Below are 20970 nucleotides of genomic sequence, written 5' to 3' on the forward strand. Positions count from 1 at the left end.
CTCCGCAGATAAACTTTCGAACTCTGCGGCTGCCCTGACCAGGGACAGAGACTTTTGGGTCATTGGACTTTTGGGACTTTGGGTGATTTGGGGTTGCTGGACTCAAGAACCAAAGGGAAAAGGGCATGCCCCAGTTTGCTTGGGGTGGTTTTTTTTTTGCTCATGGGTTGTGTTGTGAATCCTGTTGGTGGTGTTTCCCCAACATAATGCCGCATTGTTTCTCTCTGTTATTAAAAGGCTTTTGCTACACTCAGACTCTGTGCTTGCGAGAGGGGAAGTATTGCCTCTGGGAGGCGCCCAGCGGGGGTGGTATATAGTTGTCCCAGGTCACTGGGTGGGGGCTCGAGCCGGTTTGCATTGTGTTATTGGAATGGATCCCCTAGATATTGAACCCGGCCCTTGTTGCTGCCAACTCTGACGGGCAGAAGGGTTACAGAAGTGTGCTGTGATCCTGGAATGGAAGGGGCTGTCTGTGTGCTCGGAGAGCTGGTTGGAACATGCCAGTTGTCTTTCACAGGGAATTTTGACTTTTTTTTTTCAAAATGTCTTGCAAATTTGGGGGATTATTTTTACAAAATTGAAACCAAACCTCTTTACTGAAAATAAGGGGAGGGGAACCTGACTGAAACAAACGTTCTGAGAAAATCTTTGATTTTATTTTTTAAAGAAAAATCTAGCTTCCATTAAAAAAAAAAAAAAGAGAAAAATGTCCATCTAGTAGTATTCAAATCAACCCCTCCCGTTCAGTTTACCTGGAGTTTCCATTCTCCCTGCCAGCTTTTGAAGCATGGGGTAGAGTTAGAGGGAAGCATGAGCGTCCTCTGTGGGAAGCATTCGACTAACCCAGAGAATTACAGGGATTCTCTTCCCAGCCTCCTACTGGTAGTATGGTGTGTCCTCAGCTCTGTACCCACACTAACCCATTGCTGTTGGATGGAAATGCTGCCTACTCTTGGCGGTTATGGTCAGCACCAATCTCTAATGAACAGTTGGCACTTCACGTCTAATGAAAATACCAATGGACGCTGCAATTGGCCTGAGGGGGTGATTTAGGATTTTTAATTATTTAAACTAAAGTTGAGAAAGTTTAAGGCATCATCATCAGAGGCTTTCCTGTCAAAGGATATTAAATCCCAATTCTATCTTTGTCAGTGGTAAGCAGATAATAATGATGATTCCCCTGCTAAGAGAGAACATCCTTGATTATACATAGGATTTCCTTTCCGAATTATTATTTGTGGGGGAAAGTGATAGTCTGAGCCTCCAGAATGAGAAACTATAATTTGCTTCTCTGGGTTTCCCCAGTTGACCCTTTCTCAGGCCTAGCAGTTTACTGTGTGGTTGTAAATAGTGTTTTTGCTTTGCTCTGCACAGCAATGAATAGAATATAATCTGTGCCTTAGCACACTATAAAGACAGTGTGGGTTCTTTTCCTGGAAGATAACACAGAAAGACTCTTGCTGGGAATGTTGCCATGATGTTATTTGCCATCTCTCAAGAAACTGTGAGTCCCAGAGACAAAACAACACAATGGATTCATTTTCCCTCTCTTTTATTAAATACACATTAACGCCATCATGTCCAGGGTCAGATATTTAGCTACGAGGCTGGGGACTGCATAAACATGGTTCACTATTTGGGTCTCCTAGGTTTTTAAAAAGCTGCTGTCTTGTTTATGGCCCCAGTTCTCCACAACCCCAACTTGATACGGGTGAAATTCCAGTGCTTTCAGGGGGGTTACAACAACATACTACTGGTGTCAGAGAAGGGAAAGCCAGGCCCCGTGTGTTCAAAGTTCTGTACAGACACCAGGTACTCAGGTAGGCATGTTAAGTATTGTCCCTATTTTACAGACTGGCAAACTCAGGCAGAGAGGTGAAGTGACTTGCCCAAAGCTCTACAGCAAGCAAACAGCAGAGGTGGCATTAGAACTTGGGAGTTCTGGCTCTCTGTCCCAGTGCTCATTTTCTCAGGATTATGCTGGTCCTTGTAACTGTGCTGGAAGGGGCTGTCAGTCATCCTAGCAACTAGTGAATAAAACCTCTGGCCCGTTGTGAGTGCTGACTTGGGCATTTGAAGCCCCTCCTGTTGTCAAGACTGGTTTTGGAGGAACATTACAGAGCTCCCTTTGAGGAAACAGTAGGCTTAGTGTTCTGACAGCAATTTGTCCCCCATGTGCCCTTTGTTTACAAAACACCTTGTCAGGTCTAAAGTTGGTGGAAGGAATTTAGCCCTTCCTCCTCTTCCTGTCTGTTTCATGTGAGCATGTGGGAAAGGGCCCTGATCTGAAAGATGGATTCAGAGCTGGCAGACTCCCAAAGCTTCCCATCTGTCTGCACTGACCTAACAATACCAGATAGGTTCAGAAAACACATCACTGCAAAGCCTCAAGCAATGGAAGTGCTTTTAATTGTTTTTAGTGACAGTCCCGTAAGAGCATCTGCATTTCACCTTTGAAAGTTGTGGTCAGCTAATGTGCAAATTAATACAAACAGCTAAGCCCCAAATGATGCCTCATTCGCCTGTGTTGAACTATAAGCACATGCGGAATAGACAACTCTGGGATCGTGGATGTGTATTTCTAAATAAGCTCAGCTGAACTTTCATAGTGTTCAGGAATCTTTTTATCTGGATCACAGGCCTGTTTTCTTTCAGCACATGGAGGCGTTGGAGAGAATATCAAATGTGGCCTGGGAATGCAGATTGCTGTACGAAACCCAACCTCTGCCAGTTTATGGTTCTTTTCTTCTTCTTCTTACTGGGGTTCTCTGGTACTGAAATAAGGAGGAAGTGGACTGCACTGAAGTAAAGGGGGGAAAGGACATCAGAGGACTTTAACAGGCACTAATCTAATGTAAAGCTCCGGTGACCGCTTTTCCTTGCATCACAGGGGTCATAATGCTTCACACAATGATTGTTGTCCTGCACAAATGATACATGAAACATTGAGACTTATAGTATAACAACTATAAGACCATATACTGCCATTTAAAGGCACATTGATACATTAGTTGCCCTGTAAGGCAATTAAAGGGGCTCCTCGGGGATTATTAAATCTTCAAAATATTAGCTTAATAATTATCTGCGATTAACCATAAGTGCACTGAAAGGGTGGTTAATACTTTAGGGCCAAAATTTGACTTTCTGTTAAAAGCAGATTTGAATGTTGATCTTGACCTCCAGATTCTCTCAAGGGACGTTTTGCTCCAACCATGAGACAATGCAAACATGTGACTTATTCTAGGTCCTACCATAAACACAGTTGTGCGCATAGGCTAAGAGAGTAGACCAGGCATATTTTCATCTTTGTCAGGAAATAAACCAAGATGTGTGTTTGGTGTAATTTGTTTTCCCCTTCAACCTGCAGGATCTGTTAAAAAAGATGTATAAAGAATTATATGCAAAACAGCCTTTAAAGTAAGCAAACTTTAAGACCTAAAACTTTGACAGTATCTCTTTAAGGAACTGTGCAAAGTTTGGGATCCAAATTTAATGTTTATTTATATGAGAGAGACAAGATGGATGAGGTAATATCTTCTATTGGACCAACTTTGCTTGGTGAGAGAGACAAATTTATGAGTTTACACAGAGCTCTTCTTCAGAATTAAATGTGGCAATCAGAGGGCTAATTGGAAGGTTTAGGCAGAAATATTACAGTCCTGCCGTGCAGGCTGAAATTGCGTAGGCAAGTATATCTGATGTAGGCATCTATATATGATGTGATCTTGGGCACGTTTAAATGACAGTAAATTTTCCATCTTCCTTAGTTAGCCTGTGTATTCGGTACCCTGGCCCTGAGTACTCATAATGAGGTGTGCATTCCATAGAAGCCTGTAAATGAAGTCTACCAACACAGAACACTTGATTTGATAAGGGGTTACGGCGTCCTTGGTTCCCGATTACTCGGAGCCCTGTTATAACCATCCATCATTCTAACACAAATGCCATTCTTCTAACTGTGAATAGCTGCTTTCCAAAAGCTGGCTGATTTAGTTTCAGTTGTAAAAGGGAAAAGTGGCTCCTGGGGAAGAAGATGTAAAATCCATCCCAGCTGCCGTATCTCAGATGTTGGCACAGCTCCCAGAGATGCATGTGGCAATACTAAAGCATGTTCTTCACTTGCGTTACCCTAGCAACTGCACATTCAAATGGCAGAGAATGGCAGTGACATTCCGCATACGTTGCAGTTGTTATTAAGTCGCATTGTCTTCAAGTTGTTAGTTGTAATTTTCAGCCAGATGGGAAAAAAACCCTCAATGATATTCACAGTGAATTGCTACCAAACCAAGGTCTTTGGGTAATGAGGACTTTTTCGTTATGTGTATCTCTTTGACAAGTTGCATTTTAACCTTCATTCCCTTCTGAGCCTTGTTTTCTTGCTGAAGAAACTGGAATTCGGACTATAGAGCTCTTTGGAATGTATTAGAGACTTTAATGAGGTTGAGTTGAGGATTTAAGAAGGTGGCTGGCCTTGGCACAATTCTAAGATCCCACTTTTGCCTCCTTGCTACTCAGAATTCATAAACTTTAAAAATGGGATCTTCAAAGACACCTGGGAGGTTTGGATGCCTGCTACCTATTCATTTTAATGGGAAATGGGTGTCCAAAAAGCAGCCTTTAAAATTCTTAGCAGAACAGTTTAAAACAATGATCTCAGGTCAGATTCTTATCTTGGCTGTGCTGGTGTAAATCTGAGGTAACTGGGATCAGAATCTGGCCTCTTTGTATTTGGTTTCATGAAGTTGGTTGATTCTTGCTACCTTTCAGCAGGACCAGCAAATATACAGTGCCACGCATAGAGATTTTTCCCCACATTGCTATAAAACAAGGTTCCACAAGGAGTTATCCTTTGCATCTTATCCTGGAGTGACAGAAATAGACTAAAGCTTTGTGCGTGAGAGAGAGGAAGCTTAACTAATTAAAACTAAATGTGTATGATTTTAGCAGCATCCTGGTATTGCTCTTGTATATTAGGACTAGTCTTTCCCATGCTTTAAAGCCCAGAAAGGTGACAACAACACTTAACCAAGCATTCTTTCCTCATTTAAAATTATCCTTTGGAATGTATGTGGATATTTTTGTTGACTATTGGTTATGAAGTGTTTGTCCTGTTCTTGACTTTAGTGGCAGTCCAAAAAAATAACCTTAATGCTAATTTAGTGTTCAGAATCAGTCTCTAGACCTGTGATGAAGTCCTCTGCCCAGAGGATGGGCACTGTATACAGCACCGTGCACATAAAGAGTGCTATATAAATGTCAGTGGAAGGCTTTCCTACAGCACTTTACCACTCCCCAGAAAAGCACAGATACTGAACCTTAAGGCTGCATTTTTTATTGGGGGGATTCAAATCTTCCTTTTTCTGAAATTCCAACAGGTGAGGTTTGATAATCCAGTTTGGACCAACCTCTAGGATTTAGACTGAAAATGGAATCCTGTTCATTTTTGAACAAAAACAAAGAGCTAGCTATGTAGTTCCTCAAACAGATAACCTCCATTTACCTATCCATTTATCTATCAGGTGAAAGATGTGTAGATGGATAGTTGTGTATTAAAATATTGAAGTTTTTCCCGTGTGTACACTAATTCAAATGGGCTTGATGAAGGATTATGCTGAGTTTTAATGGCTTATGTCTGGCCCTGTGTACACTCTGTCTCTACTTGTAGGTCCTCTTTTTGCCCCTGAAAAATTGACAAATTAGTGTCTTAGAGAAAGAGTTCCAGATGAGCAAATGACTTTAGCCTCATCCTCAATGACAAGGTGGAAAAGCAAAACAGGAGATTCCTAAAAATTGTCATAACAGTTACAAATGGAGTTTTAAAAAACATCCATCAGAACGAAACACTCCAAGGCTTGCACTAGGATAGAATAATTCAGACTGTGTTTCAGGGACAGGTGAAGACAAAAGTGTATAATTTATCATTCACATCTCTGTCCTCTCATTACTGATGTTAACAACTGTAATACCCTAAATGTGTATAAATAATGCACCAATCAAAATACAGCAATAATTAGAATCCCTAAGGGCCTTGATGCAGTTACCAGGACATAATAGGTAATGGCTCAGCATAGATGGTGCTGATAGAAGAACAACATAGTTATTACTTGAGTCCTACACAGGTAAGTTCTTGTGATTATTTTTTAGTTAATCATAGGACTGATCAAATATTGGCTGACTGAAACTTTTTCCAACAGAAAATTGCATTTTCAATTAGATGAACACTTCCATGGAAAAGGTCTGCTTGAAAACCTTTAATTTTTCTTTGAAAATTCCAAAACCAAAAATATTCAGTCAAAAACAAAAAATATCTTGTTTTTCTGTTTTTGTGATTAAAATGTTGCAATTTTCTGAAAATGTTGATGGGGAGTGGGGGAGGAGGGGGAAGGAGGGTTGTTGAAAATTTTCCACTTGGGAGAGGGGAGGGAGAACAACATTTTTCTGATCCACTCTAATTGATAACCTGACCAAGTCCCACATAATTTTTCTCATGTTTGATTAGAAATTGTTGACTGTGTCCCATGAAAGGTCACACAGGACTTCCATGTATCTTAGAAAGTCAGCAGGAAGATTCAGATGGCATCCACCCAAATAGTTCCAGGCTTTAAAACATTGTTTGTTCTCAAATGTTTTCCATCATTTCCCCCCAAGTTTTTGATTCTTTTGAATGGTGAATTCTGAACAGAAGGTGACATTTTAATATCCATGTGAACATCTCCTTAGTTTTGTTCCCCTCTCTGTGTTTCCACTCTGTGTTTCATGGTCTTTCTCTCTCTCTCTTTTTTTTTTTTTTATTGCTCTTCTTTCTACTGTTATAAATTTCTTTACTCCAGTTATCCCCAGAAATTCTTCCAGATCAATCATCAATGCTTTTGTTCTTGACAGTTCAGCTGATGGTTCTACTCACAACCAGTCTGGATCATAATATTCTTTTCCAAACCTAACTTTGGTCATTTTCTGTCTGCCTTAGAATTTTTTATATTGACACCTATCATCACAATTTTGAGTTCCTCCCAGGTTAAGTAGATTCTCATAGTAAGATTTCTAGAGCAGTGGCTTTCAACCTTTCCAGACTACTGTACCACTTTCAGGAGTCTGATTTGTCCTGTTTACCTCCAAGTTTCACCTCACTTAAAAACTACTTGCTTACAATATCAGATATAGAAATACAAAAGTGTCACAGTCACACTATCACTGACAAATTGCTTACTTTCTCATTTTTACCATATAATTATAAAATAAATCGATTGGAATATAAATATTATACTTACATTTCAGTGTATGGTATAGAGAGCACTATAAAGAAGTCATTGTTTGTATGAAATTTTAGTTGGTACTGACTTCGCTCGTGCTTTTTATGTAGCCTGTTGTAAAACTAGGCAAATATCTAGATGAGTTGATGTACCCCGTGGAAGACCTCTGCGTACCCACATGGGTACATTTAACCCTGGTTGAGAACCACTGTCCTAGAGCATGTCTTTTGCTTTTCTAACTTCTCTGGTTATTGGAAGCCTTGGGGGTTATTTCTGGTTTTTGCTTTTGGGGAAGGGTGTTATTTTTGTTTTTCTTGTTTGAGGGGCGGGGTAGTAGGGGAATAAAGTTATTGTCATGAGTGTCATTCCGGTTATGAGGAAAATATTTATTATACTGGATTAGTCTGATCTCTTCTCTGTCCAAAACCACTCAGAAAGTCTTGTCTCTGGTTCTCGTATGTTTTATTCCGGTCTTAGTGACTTGCATTGTCCCAGAGAAGCACAGTTGTCTTAGCATTGATGATCTCTAATGCTCCAAAAATCAGGATCAAGGCTTTGAACTGGCTGCAGAAACTGATTAGGAGCTAGGGGAGGGACCAGAGTACAGGCATGAGGTGCTCCTAGGAGTCTGAATGGTAGATGAGACATATTTTGCACCATCTGGAGCCTTCACAAGTTTCTCACATTCAGCTGCAGATCCTGAATCACAGTAATCCAGTCAAGAGGTGACAAATGCATCATTTGCTGTGGTCATGTCCTTGTTTGGGAGGAAGGGGGCAAAAGAGGGAGGTGGAAGAAGCCATTGTTTGTCACGGATGTTGCCTGATCGTCCAGGTTCAGTGATTAATCAATCAGGACCCTGATGTTTTGCACTGCTTTGACTGAGGGATGTATGTGCTCAATAGAGGGGCAAGAATGTGTACCAGCTGAGTCTTCAAAAAAAATCTCTCACTCCCCACCAGCATCACTTTGGACTTTCCCAGATTGCATCTGAGCCAACAGCTCTTCATCCAGGAGTGGATTTCTGTAGGTGTTGTTACACTGGCAACATCTGCGGAAAATGAGCTACATAATCACGTGTCATGACCTCGAAACATAAAAGAAAACTAGAGTCAGGCAGCGTTAGACTTGGGAATCTTAATGGAAGGAATTCCCTCACCAAATAATGTGGGATCAACACCTGTGGCAATATTGTCCACTGATGGAAAAAGAAGGGACGCAGACTGAGTTTCAAAGTCTATATCTTCTCCTGTAAGTTTTCATTTGTTATAACAGGTGCTCAAATGTAATGTGAAAATTTGAAAGGTCTGTATTATCAACCTCCTGGGACCTAGCTCAGGCATGCAAACTCCTGATGTTAAAATAAGCTCTTCCTTGGGACCATGTAAAAATAAAATAAATGCTTTGCATTCAAAATCATCCCCACTCCGGAGGAACAGTGTGTGAGAGAACCACTGTTGTGCTCCTTAACTTTGATGGCACTTTGACACCACAGTCATAGAATATCTACCAAAATTTTAGGCAGATGGTGGGTACAAGTGAGGTGGGGTTGCAGACAGGTAAGTTACGGTCTCCCCCTACTTACTGGCATGTGTACAACCCATTTTGTGTCCATGCATGAAAAGTTTGCACACCCACCTCAGCTACAGTGTAAAGTGGCCTTAGTGTGAATGAGAATGAGGCCTGCTTATGTTCACACCTGTTTGGAAACTTGCAGAGAATTTCCTTAGCCTCCCTCACAATAAGCTACGTTTCACTTTTTGGTTACAAATGCCAGTGATTCCTGCCAACCTAAACAGATTCTGTCCCCTCCTGAGTCTTTCTTCATCTCATTCTGCAGAGATTTCTGTGAGTTACATGTCGGCATTACCTGGATATAAAACCTCATGCATGGGGTTGAGACAAGACCCTTATAAACATAGCTGACTAAATTCCTTCATCAAACTGACATTTAGGAGAAAGCATCTCACATTAGCCATGTAAATCGCTGCTGACAACTGGCATCATCATAGTGGTCTGGGGAAATCACAGAGGCAGCAGAGTATTCGATATAATCCCCCTTTGTTTAAGATTAACGTTGTGATTTGTCTGCTGCTGTTGTGAGCTAATCTCTGAGGGAACATATTCTCCAAAGAGAAGAAAAAAAGGCCTTTATTGCCTGAGTGGAAGAGACAGCAGTAGCAAGCTATTTCCTGTCCCCTGATGTTTTACGGCTTCTGATTACGGGACCCCAGTGAAAAGGACACTATCCTGGCTAGAATCCCTGAGTCTACTCCTTGTGTTCAGAGATGGATCATCCAGAGCAGTGACACTGATCCCATCTCAGCGTGTCTGAGTCTGACAGACGCTCTGCTGCATGTCCCGCCTCATATTCCAGCAGACACTTTAATTAGAGCATTTACTGTCAGGGGTGTGGGTTTGAGAAGAGTTATGTTGACATCTTCTGCAGCCTTGGATTTTTGTTCTTCTTCTTTTCTTTTCTTTCTTTCTTTTTTTTTAAGTAACCTCAGTCGCTGAAATGCAGCGAATTGATTAATAGGCCTTTCGCTGCAGGCTCACTTGATGTATGTTAAACCACCAGAGAACTGTGTGAAAATCATGTTCTGACTGAAACCTGCATTAAAGACAAATTTAAAAGTGAAGGTCAAACTCTGCTCTTGAGTAGACCAGTATAAACCCAGAGGAACGCCCCAAAATCTCTGTGCACCTCCCATAATGTCCTTACCAATATCCTCCATTCTGATTCCAAACATAATCATCAGATGTGGAGTCAGAAGGGATTCTTCTTCCCCCCATACGCCCACCGATGCCCCATCATGCACAGAATATTGGCAGGCACGGGGAGCAGTGCAGGATGTAGCAGGAGGTTGGGTTTTGGGTACACACCGTTATGCCGGTTTGAATCCAGCGGAAATCCATCACATTTTGAAAGCAGAGTGAACACAATGAACAAAGCATTTTTTTAAATTACATTTTATTTTTATTTTTAGAAAAAAGCAAAGAAAATAAATTTATACTTTCTGCCCCATCAGGGCCAGTTTTGAATCTGATTAATAAGAAGAGTAATGGGAAAACACAACCATTCCAGATGGATAATGCATTAATGTTGTATGGGGAAAGGAATCCAAGGATCATGGAGAAGTTCCTGGAGATACATCAGCAAAAACAGTCATCTTCTCAAAGGGCTTTTGTCTATTTCCAGAGACTTTTTGTTCTTCTTAAGAACACTCGTTCTCTGTTTTGTCTGGGTTCTGTTCCTTTGTCCCTGTTGGACTGGCCCAGATGATTGGTTAGACTGTGAGCAGAGAACAATGCTCATTGTGCAGAGAATCCAGCAGCTGATGCTGTCCATAGCCAAGATTCAGGCCTCAGAGGGCTACATTCAGCTGTATAAACCTTGCCTACTTCCAATTTTAGACAGGAATCTGCTTTTCAAATTAGAGCTTGGATTCCTTCTACAGACTGTTGCTAAGATAAGCATACTGAAGAGCACAAGTCTCTGGAGTCCAGCCACAAACTCTAGTGGAAGCTCTGAAAACCTCATGTAATATTTAGCACAGGCTTCTGCGACAGAGGCTCCCAGGGAAAAGGTCCCCTATTCTTTGCAAACACCTCTCACATTAGACCTGACAAACTCACTACACCAAACATATATCTTCCAAGATATTTATCTATAAAGAGCAACATGTAAGGTACCCATAAAAAGCTTGTAACTTGTCAAGATTCATAATCATGGTGAGATGTATGCATGGGTATTGTTTAAGGAATGATGTTCTTATATAGAAAGTATGCTTGATGGACTTGGAGTAAAAGTTAGTCACCAGGGGATAATGTTTTGGTGATAGCTCATTCAAGCAAGAGAGAGTTGTCACCCTGTCCTGGTTAGTTGGTGATGTAATGCCAGGCTCAATTGTTTAGCCTTGCTCAAACCCAAGACTATCAATGGAAAACTATCAGAGATAACAGCAAGGAAGCCACCTGGAAGTAAAAAAGGAACATTACAACAAGACAGGAGTTTGCCTTGACTATGACTAGAAACAAAAGACTGTTTCAGTGTAATACCAAGGAGGGAGAGGTACTCTGGATCCATTCACAGGAGGAAACCTCTTGTGGAGTGGGAGTGTATTCATGGAAGTTTGGATCCTGGTTCCTGTGAAGGCAGCCAGCTCTGCAACAAGCTGAACTTTCAGGGGAAAACCTACTTTATTAGAGAGGAAAGGTAACTATTAATTGTAGACCCAGGTTTGTTTTATCATTTTGTTTTGTATTGGAACCATTTGTTCCCACCACTCTTGTTTCTTGTTAACTTTTCATTATTATTTAAATAAACCTACTTTTGGTTTATTATAAGTGCTCACAAGAGTGGTGATTTAAGGTAAAACTAGTAAAGTGGGGGCACACTGCTCCTTTCGGGGCAGAAGATCTGGGATTTCTGTGAGTAGCCAGCATCAGGGGCTGGATATCACAGGGGAACGCTTCAAAGGGACTCTGGGACTGGGGTGCAGCTCTTGTTAACCTGCAAGGCAAAGGCAGGGCTGGCATAGCCCAGAGGAGGGTGCTTGAGTGGCTGAAAGGCTGGTGATGTTATGGAGCTTACACCCAGTCACCGCAGGCAAGATTCTCTGATGCTGCAGGCTGGAGGTAACAAGGTGACTCTCAGTCCTCTGAGAACTGTCACCACTTCCATTTCTGTACCTGTGAAAAGGCCTCTACATCTTCCTGGATTGCACACAGGAGCCCTGCTCCTGCTCATTAGAACTGGCTTCCCAATTTCCAGTCATGCAGCTCCTGTCATGTGTTGACTTAGAAGACACTTATGTCTGATAGAAGTACTATGCCAAACCTAGCACTGGATAGACCTCCCTGTCATCCTCCCTAACACAGAAAATAGGAATGAGCAATGTAACTGGCCTCACACATAGACACCTGTGGAGAGCATAGCTCTTGGGAACTCTGCACTGTTCAATGCCATACTCCTGGGCTGTTTGGTTGAAAAGATTTCCTTTTTCATTCCGGTCCCTTAACAAAGAATTCAGATGCCCAGGTTTTGCCTTGAAAGATGTGGGCAGTGCAATAGGTGTTGAAATAGCTTCAGCTTATTCTCCTAAATTGCACAAGGAATGTTATTTTTACAAAGGCAGAAATCAAACAGGAGGGATTAGGGAGATCAGCTAGATTAGTACAACATTCCAGGAAAGGAAAAGGGAGGCATGGCGTGTGTGTGTTACATTATCAATAAAGCACTTTGGGTGAAATCCTGGCCCCATCTAAATCAATGGGAGATTCTCCATTGCAGCCAGGATTCTGCCCCTTTATGTAAGCAGGGGAATAGTCCCGCGATTGTGGGGAACTTTCCTGACTTCTGCACTACCCCGGTGAAGTGGGGTAGCGAAAGGATCTGAGTCCTCGCTCCCACTTCCTTTACCCAGAGGCCTCCCTGCCCTTGAGGACTCCCCTTCCACTCTCCTGTCTGGCTGAGTCCTCGTAACCCCAACAAGGCTGGGCCCAGGATTCCTGGGGGGCTCGACCCCCAACCTTGCTGGCACCCTTGTTGGTAGCCTCACCAGAGAGACCAAAGACTGAATGAGCAAGAAAAATGAGCTGCTTTTGTTTCCTTAGAGGTGGTCCCTCAACATCCATCCCTCTGTGTACTTTTATGGCTGCCAATAGCATGGTAACTGAGTACTCATGAGCTCCTGTAAGGTAGAGAACTGTAATTACCCAAGCTTGCAGAGGACATCTGTCACAGAACTGGGAATTTGGATGTCCCAAGTTCTAGTCCATTGCCTGAGCTACAATTCCATCCTACCTCTCGCTGCCAAGATACAGGGCAGTGCTGGGAAAACTCACATTACCACTGTCCATTCTTTACTTCTCTGTTGCTATATTCAGGAACCTTTCATGGGGTGTTTAAATTTATTTACACTTGAAGCAAGAACACTATTTTGGAAATGGCAACCTTGTCAGCTGTATGATACATCCAAATCATTCAGGGATGAAATGACAGGCAAAGGCTCGTAAATTACATGCAGGCTCCCCAAGCAGACAGCGCTTCAGATGCCAATATTTTATCATCATCTGTTTTGGCAGTTTTGCCAATTTATGTTCCCCTCCTTCAGACGGGATGGAGACACTTTTCTTTTTTTCTTTTTTTTTTGGTAGTCTCTGAAGAAAAAGCTAGAAGAAAAGACCTCAGCATCACCTCTAGAAAATAAACACTAGACTTTTGGTTTCCTTAAATGAAAAGTTTAAAATGTCAAGTTTTTGTTTAACTTTTTAATCTCTCTTAAATTAAAAACAGTTTCTCACAGAGTCAGCTTCAGTTTGTCCTGAGGCAAGGACCTGATGAGTATGATGTAGCTATTAGGCTCAGAACAAATGCTGTAAGACTAAAAAATTGAGGGCAAGATCCTCAGCTGGTATAACCCAGTATTTCTTCGTTGACTGCTATGTTGACTCCAACTAAGGACTGAGCCCTAAATGTCTGGCTTCATTCAAGGAAAGTTGTAGGATGAATATGTTATTTGGAAGGAAAAAAACATTGTTCTGTTGACACTTCACCAACAGTTTCAGTGCCCTCTAGAAATGAATTGGAAGGAATGCATTGCACATCTGAGTTTTGTGCCATTCTTAAGTTTGCTTCCATATTTAGAAGTGTCAGGGGCATGGGGGAAAGCTCTGAAGTTTGAGGTTTCAGGAGCCATTATTTTCTAGGCTTTCAAAACTAGTTCAAGTTTTCATACTGTTTTTCCTGTGATTTAAATGCATGTTTCCTTCTAGGGTAATTCAATTTATAAATTAAACAAATAAAGCCACATGTTTTTCTAGCTAACTGGCAGTCTTTTCTGTCCTTTCCAAGCCTCTTAAAAGCTTGTTTAGCACAAGTGAGTTTTCTTTATGTGGCATCTCTTAGAGTTTTATTACCTATTCATTGCAAAGCTTTAAAACACTACTAATTTGCTCCTTCTGAGTTTTGGGGGCATCTGTGAAAATGCAGGTTCCAGTAAAATGATTCACAGCAGCAAAAATGTAATGAAAGTTGAGAACAAACTTTATTCCACATTTTCTGCATGTCAGCAAAGCTTTTCATTGTGCATATTTGAGTTTCAAGCTAAGGAAGTTGAGTATTGTCGCTTGGTAGAAATCACATGACATTTCCTCAGGATCCCTGTGCCTACTCTATATTGGTGCAGTAGGTCAGCCCAAACCATCTTGACTTGATCACTTATGTCTGTGTGAGAGGAAGGTTTGTCCTTCTATAGGCCCCTTTTGTGAAAGAGGGGTTAGTGTGGAGACTTATCCAGAGTGAGCTCTGAATCTATAGACCTTTCCACATTGTTAGTTTCATATCCCTTTTTTCCGATGTTGAAGCCAGTTTTATGTTTTCATATTGTCATAGTGCCCAAAGGCGCCAATATGATTAGAGTCTCATTTTGCTGGGCATCATACAGATAGGAAACCTGGTTCCCGATTTGAAGAGCTTATGATCTAATTTCAGACAAGACACAAGGGAGCACAACAGGGGCAGGGAAACAGTAAGGAGTTCAAGTGGCTACACAGGTTGTTAGCTGTGTGCCCGACTTGATGATTTGACTCGACTTACTGTATTCTGTTATTTTTATTAATGTAGAGTTGCCGAGTTGAGGCTCCTTCACTGAGTGTTTTGGTCTGGAGAGACTTGTTTGTTGCATGCGGTTCTGCAAGGTAACTGCGTGGTTTGCACTGTTGTTTTATGGTCCATGCAGCCCTCAAAGCAGAGCAGGGATCTCAGTTTAGGAGACACAACTGAGCTGACACCACTTGGAAAGTGTAAAATATTTCCTGTTAGCTATGATTCCAAAAGCACCTTGTCGCACCCCATGTCTAGATTTTATGTAGCTCAACAGCAGCTGCATTCGGCCTCTCCTTTATACATTTTAAAAAAACACCATCAGGTCAGAGAGTAGGAGCTGCCCCTTTTTCCCTTTTAGTTTCTGTTGTGACTTTTCCCCTTAACACAACAATAATAGCAAAAAGAAACCACACAGGCACAGTATGGTCTAAATAACCATGTTTACTACATATGTACAATGTGCAAGACCTAGCTGCATATACTCATTCTGCTCAGGTTGGATTCTAAAACCTAGAACACAGTGAGTGCCACTCAAGGGCTCACAGACTATTTAAAGGGATACTACCCAATTCCTGTACACTACAGTTTCCATCAGTTTTATTTTCACAAAAAGAAAAGGAGTACTTGTGGCACCTTAGAGACTAACCAATTTATTTGAGCATAAGCTTTCGTGAGCTACAGCTCACTTCATCGGATGCATACTATGGAAAGTGTAGAAGATCTTTTTATACACACAAAGCATGAAAAAATACCTCCCCCCACCCCACTCTCCTGCTGGTAATAGCTTATCTAAAGTGATCACTCTCCTTACAATGTGTATGATAATCAAGGTGGGCCATTTCCAGCACAAATGCAGGGTTTAACAAGAACGACTGGGGGGGGGTAGGAAAAAACAAGGGGACATAGGTTACCTTGCATAATGACTTAGCCACTTCCAGTCTCTATTCAAGCATAAGTTAATTGTATCCAATTTGCAAATGAATTCCAATTCTGTAGTCTCTCGCTGGAGTCTGGATTTGAAGTATTTTACATTTGGGGATAATGTATACCTTCAAATCAGCGGCACTGCTATGGGTACCCGCATGGCCCCACAGTATGCCAACATTTTTATGGCTGACTTAGAACAATGCTTCCTCAGCTCTCGTCCCCTAACGCCCCTACTCTACTTGTGCTATATTGATGACATCTTCATCATCTGGACCCATGGAAAAGAAGCCCTTGAGGAATTCCACCATGATTTCAACAATTTCCATCCCACTATCAACCTCAGCCTGGTCCAGTCCACACAAGAGATCCCCTTCCTGGACACTACAGTGCTAATAAACGATGGTCACATAAACACCACCCTATACCGGACAGCTACTGACCGCTATTCCTACCTACATGCCTCCAGCTTTCACCCTGACCACACCACACGATCCATTGTCTACAGCCAAGCTCTGCGATACAACCGCATTTGCTCCAACCCCTCAGACAGAGACAAACACCTACAAGATCTCTATCAAGCATTCTTACAACTACAATACCCACCTCCAGAAGTGAAGAAACAGATTGATAGAGCCAGAAGAGTTCCCAGAAGTCACCTACTACAGGACAGGCCTAACAAAGAAAATAACAGAACGCCACTAGCCGTCACCTTCAGCCCCCAACTAAAACCCTTCCAACGCATTATTAAGGATCTACAGCCTATCCTGAAGGATGACCCAACATGCTCACAAATCTTGAGAGACAGACAGCCCCCCAACCTGAAGCAAATACTCACCAGCAACCACACACCACACAACAGAACCACTAACCCAGGAACCTATCCTTGCAACAAAGCCCATTGCCAACTGTGCCCACATATCTATTCAGGGGGCACCATCACAGGGCCTAATAACATCAGCCACACTATCAGAGGCTCGTTCACCTGCACATCCACCAATGTGATATATGCCATCATGTGCCAGCAATGCCCCTCTGCAATGTACATTGGTCAAACTGGACAGTCTCTATGTAAAAGAATAAATGGACACAAATCAGATGTCAAGAATTATAACATTCATAAACCAGTCGGAGAACACTTCAATCTCTCTGGTCACGCGATTACAGACATGAAAGTTGCGATATTACAACAAAAAAACTTCAAATCCAGACTCCAGCGAGAGACTGCTGAATTGGAATTCATTTGCAAACTGGATACAATTAACTTAGGCTTGAATAGAGACTGGGAGTGGCTAAGTCATTATGCAAGGTAACCTATTTCCCCTTGTTTTTTCCTACCCCCCACCCCAGACGTTCTTGTTAAACCCTGCATTTGTGCTGGAAATGGCCCAACTTGATTATCATACACATTGTAAGGAGAGTGATCACTTTAGATAAGCTATTACCAGCAGGAGAGTGGGGTTGGGGGAGGTATTTTTTCATGCTTTGTGTGTATAAAAAGATCTTCTACACTTTCCATAGTATGCATCCGATGAAGTGAGCTGTAGCTCACGAAAGCTTATGCTCAAATAAACTGGTTAGTTTCTAAGGTGCCACAAGTACTCCTTTTCTTTTCGTGAATACAGACTAACACGGCTGTTACTCTGAAACCAGTTTTATTTTATATATTAAACATATGGCCTGTCTCAACTGCTTGCTTTTTTCTCTGCAATATTTGTGGTAGCCTGCAGTAGAGAAGGTAAGTTTATCTGGTGTTCTTATTTAGATTGTAAGTTCTTCAGTGCAGAGATCATCTCTTAAGTGTATATGTACAGCACCTAGCACCATGTGTCATAAATATAAAGGGAACGGTAACAACACTTATGTATGCAGTAACATAACTTCCCTCCTGGCCAGAGGTACAGAATCCCCTTACCTGTAAGGGGTTAATCAGTTCAATTAACCTAGTTGGCACCTGACCAGAAGGACCAGTGGAGAAAGAAGATACTTTCAAATCTGGGGCGGGGGAAAGGTTTTGTTTATGTTCTCTTTGGGTGTTCCCTCTCGGGACAAAGAGAGAGACCAAGCAGGTAACCCAGCTCCTACTGAAATGATACATCTAAAATTATAGAAATTGTAAGTAATAGCAAGGAAATGTGTTAGATTATCTTTTGTTTTAGCTTGTGAATTTTCCCTATGCTAAGAGGAGGTTTATTCCTGTTTTTGTAACTTTGAGCCTAGAGGGGAATCCTCTGTGTTTTAAATCTTTTTATACCCTGTAAAATTAACTTCCATCCTGATTTTACAGAGGTGCTTCTTTTACTTTTTTCTTTATACTAAAGTTCTTCTTTTAAGAACCTGATCAATTTTAGTGTCTAAACATAAAGGGTCTGGTCTGTACTTTTATTAAAAGCAATTGGTTGGTATATTATTCTCAAGCCTCCCCAGGAAAGGGGGTGAAGGGGCTTGGGGGGGATACGGCTCCAAGTGGCACTTCCCTGAATGTTTGTTTAAATCACTTGGTGGTGGCAGCAATACCGTCCAAGGACCAGGAAAGGAATTTGTGCCTTGGGGAAGTTTTTAACCTAAGCTGGTGGAATATAAGCTTAGGGAGTCTTTCATGCAGGTCCCCACATCTGTACCCCAGAGTTCAGAGTGGGGAGGAAACCCTGACACCATGGGACCCCGATCTTGGTTGGGGCCTGTACACACTACTGTGGTATCAATAATTAATAATAATGCTGCTGTCTGAGACTTTATTTAAACCTTCATTCCTGTGACTGTGTGCAGGGAATAGGGGCACGGTTGTGATGCTTTGGCTACCCATTAGACATAGCGATAATTGTCTGGGGATTGGGCCTTGATTATTGCTGCTCCTCTGGCATCCAACTCCCTGGGTGGAGCATAGGGTAAGGCACTCAGACAGGTGCAGGGATAAATACATCTCTTTGTGAGCGCTTGTGAAGTATGTCCATTTTGCTGTACTCCTTGTGCACGGCCCAGGGCCACAGATAGCCTCTTTCTTCCATCCTGTGCATTTACCATAATCTCGCAATGCCATCCCTCATCCCAGGTAAAGAATGCCCAAATCTTGGACTCTCTGACCTCTGGTCTCTGTCATAAGCTACACTCGCAACTCCATCGCTGATTCCCTAGCCCATCCTGCTCTGTATGTAAATCACAAGCTTCTCTCTCTCCCATCATGTCTCCTCCCAAAAAGGGAAAATTTCAAACATGGTGGTTGTCTCAATCTTGTTTCTACATGATAGACATTTTCACATGGTCACATGATTTGATGTGTCAGATAGATGTTGCCTGACATTCAGTAAGAGAAAAAATGTAAAATCCACATTGTCACCCAACACATGACATTTTTCACCCTCCATTTCATGGGGCTTTCTCTTCTGACTTTAAGTACATTTTGAACCTATGCTGTTCAAGCAGATTAGAAATTAAGCACAAAAAATTTGCCCATCACCACTTAGAAGAATAAATACTGGTGTCTGAGGTTAGATCCTTAGCTGGTATATATCAGCATAACTGCTTTGGCTGTAATGGAGCTATACTGGTCTACAGTTGACTATCTGGCTTTGTCTCTGAGCTATAGAGTGAAAACTGTGCATGCTCGTGGGGTAGTCTGCATGGCAGATGTGTGGAGTGCACATGAAATTACTTTTGCAGACTTTGAGTTGCAAAATGTGACCTTTATTTGAAAATAATGGCACTGGATGTACTTATATTTTACAAGAGAACAGAATATTTAGCAAACCACAGCATTAATAAAAACAGACTTTTTCTGCTTCGTGAGAGTTAAGACATTTGTGTTGCTGTTTTCTTAGGTTTTCCACTGACATTCTTTGGCAGTGGGGCTCCAAATGAATAAACTGGCTAAGATCTGCTTCAGAAAGTAATTGAATTGTGTGAGGCTCAGGCTAAAAATGACTAATTTTTCTAGGAAGTGGCCTATGTGATGGACAAGAGTGATCCAATTGTTGGTCCCATGTACTATCAACAATGATTTCAGTGTCCTTTGTGGGTTGATAATGTTTTAAGACTTCAGTTGACTGGAATTATTGGTTCTTTTTGCATGTAATTGTGAAATTGCATATGACAAGAAGGGAATTTTATCATGAGCCTGAACTGTTTCTGTAGCAATTAGACACAGGATGAGGATGCAGTATTGGACTCCAGGTCAGGGCTGAGTTTGCAATGTCAAGAACTTATGAGCTCTTCTAGTAAGATTTCAGCTCCAAATGGGGGAGATCACAGGTTATCTTTGCAGATTTCTGTGATCTTCACTGATGGAAATTTTGCAAGGTTAGACACTCTCACTAAAACTCCATCATCTTGGAGAGAAATTTTGTGATATTTTAGCCATATCTGAACTGAACACAGAAACTTGTTCACACCTGTTTTTGGAGGATCTGACCTAGAATGAGAAAAATAGGGAAGGTTCCATTCCAAAATTGTGACTGCAGGGAATTATGTTATCTTCTGGGAAATTATGTGCCAAATCCTGTGAGTAATCCCACTGACATCAATAGGAGTATTCATATAATGTCGGCAGGAGCTGTCCCTGTATTGTAGATTTTCAAAATTTCTTTAGCTGTAAATCCACTAAATTTGAAATAACAAGCTGCCTTAACCAGCAACCAGAAGGCTAACTTCTTCTTACTAAGCGTAGTACTGATATTACTGAAACACATACTGATCATTGCTGTCATCCTGGTCACTTCCTACTAAACTACTGGTTCTCCAAGTGGACAACTTGACACTCATCTATATCACCTATGTGTGCTGTAGGACCCTTAGCTGGAGATGTAATTTACATGAACAAAGGGGCTGAAGTATTGCATCTAATCAGAGTTCAAGTTATTCCTGATGAATCATTACCCACAGTAGTGTGAGTCTAATATGCATCCTGGTCACTGTATTGAGTTTATTTAAACTTCTGAACATTCAGGTATTTTTAACTTGAAGTTTCTTGATCAGTGATGTTGTGCCTATCATTTATTATATAGTCTTTATCTGTTTTCTGACAGCTGAGTGGTGCTGTTCTTTCCTAATCTCAGTGCTGTAGAGTAGACATACTGGTGGAGTGTTTCACAACGGAATTATAAGCCCTAAACTCAGAGGTCTCTTATTTACATCACACTGGGAAAATATTAGACTAAATAGATCCAATAGCTGCATCATGTGAACGTA

General features: G+C 41.5%; 1 protein-coding gene across 2 annotated transcripts in view; it reads left to right on the forward strand.

Moving 5' to 3' along the window:
• Positions 1-20970, forward strand: part of CAPN6 (calpain 6) — an 82000-nt gene that overhangs the window by 18894 nt on the left and 42136 nt on the right. The gene's annotated exons all lie outside the window — the stretch shown is intronic.

Source organism: Lepidochelys kempii, chromosome 9 (genome assembly GCF_965140265.1).
Source record: "Lepidochelys kempii isolate rLepKem1 chromosome 9, rLepKem1.hap2, whole genome shotgun sequence".
Taxonomy (NCBI): Eukaryota; Metazoa; Chordata; order Testudines; family Cheloniidae; genus Lepidochelys; species Lepidochelys kempii.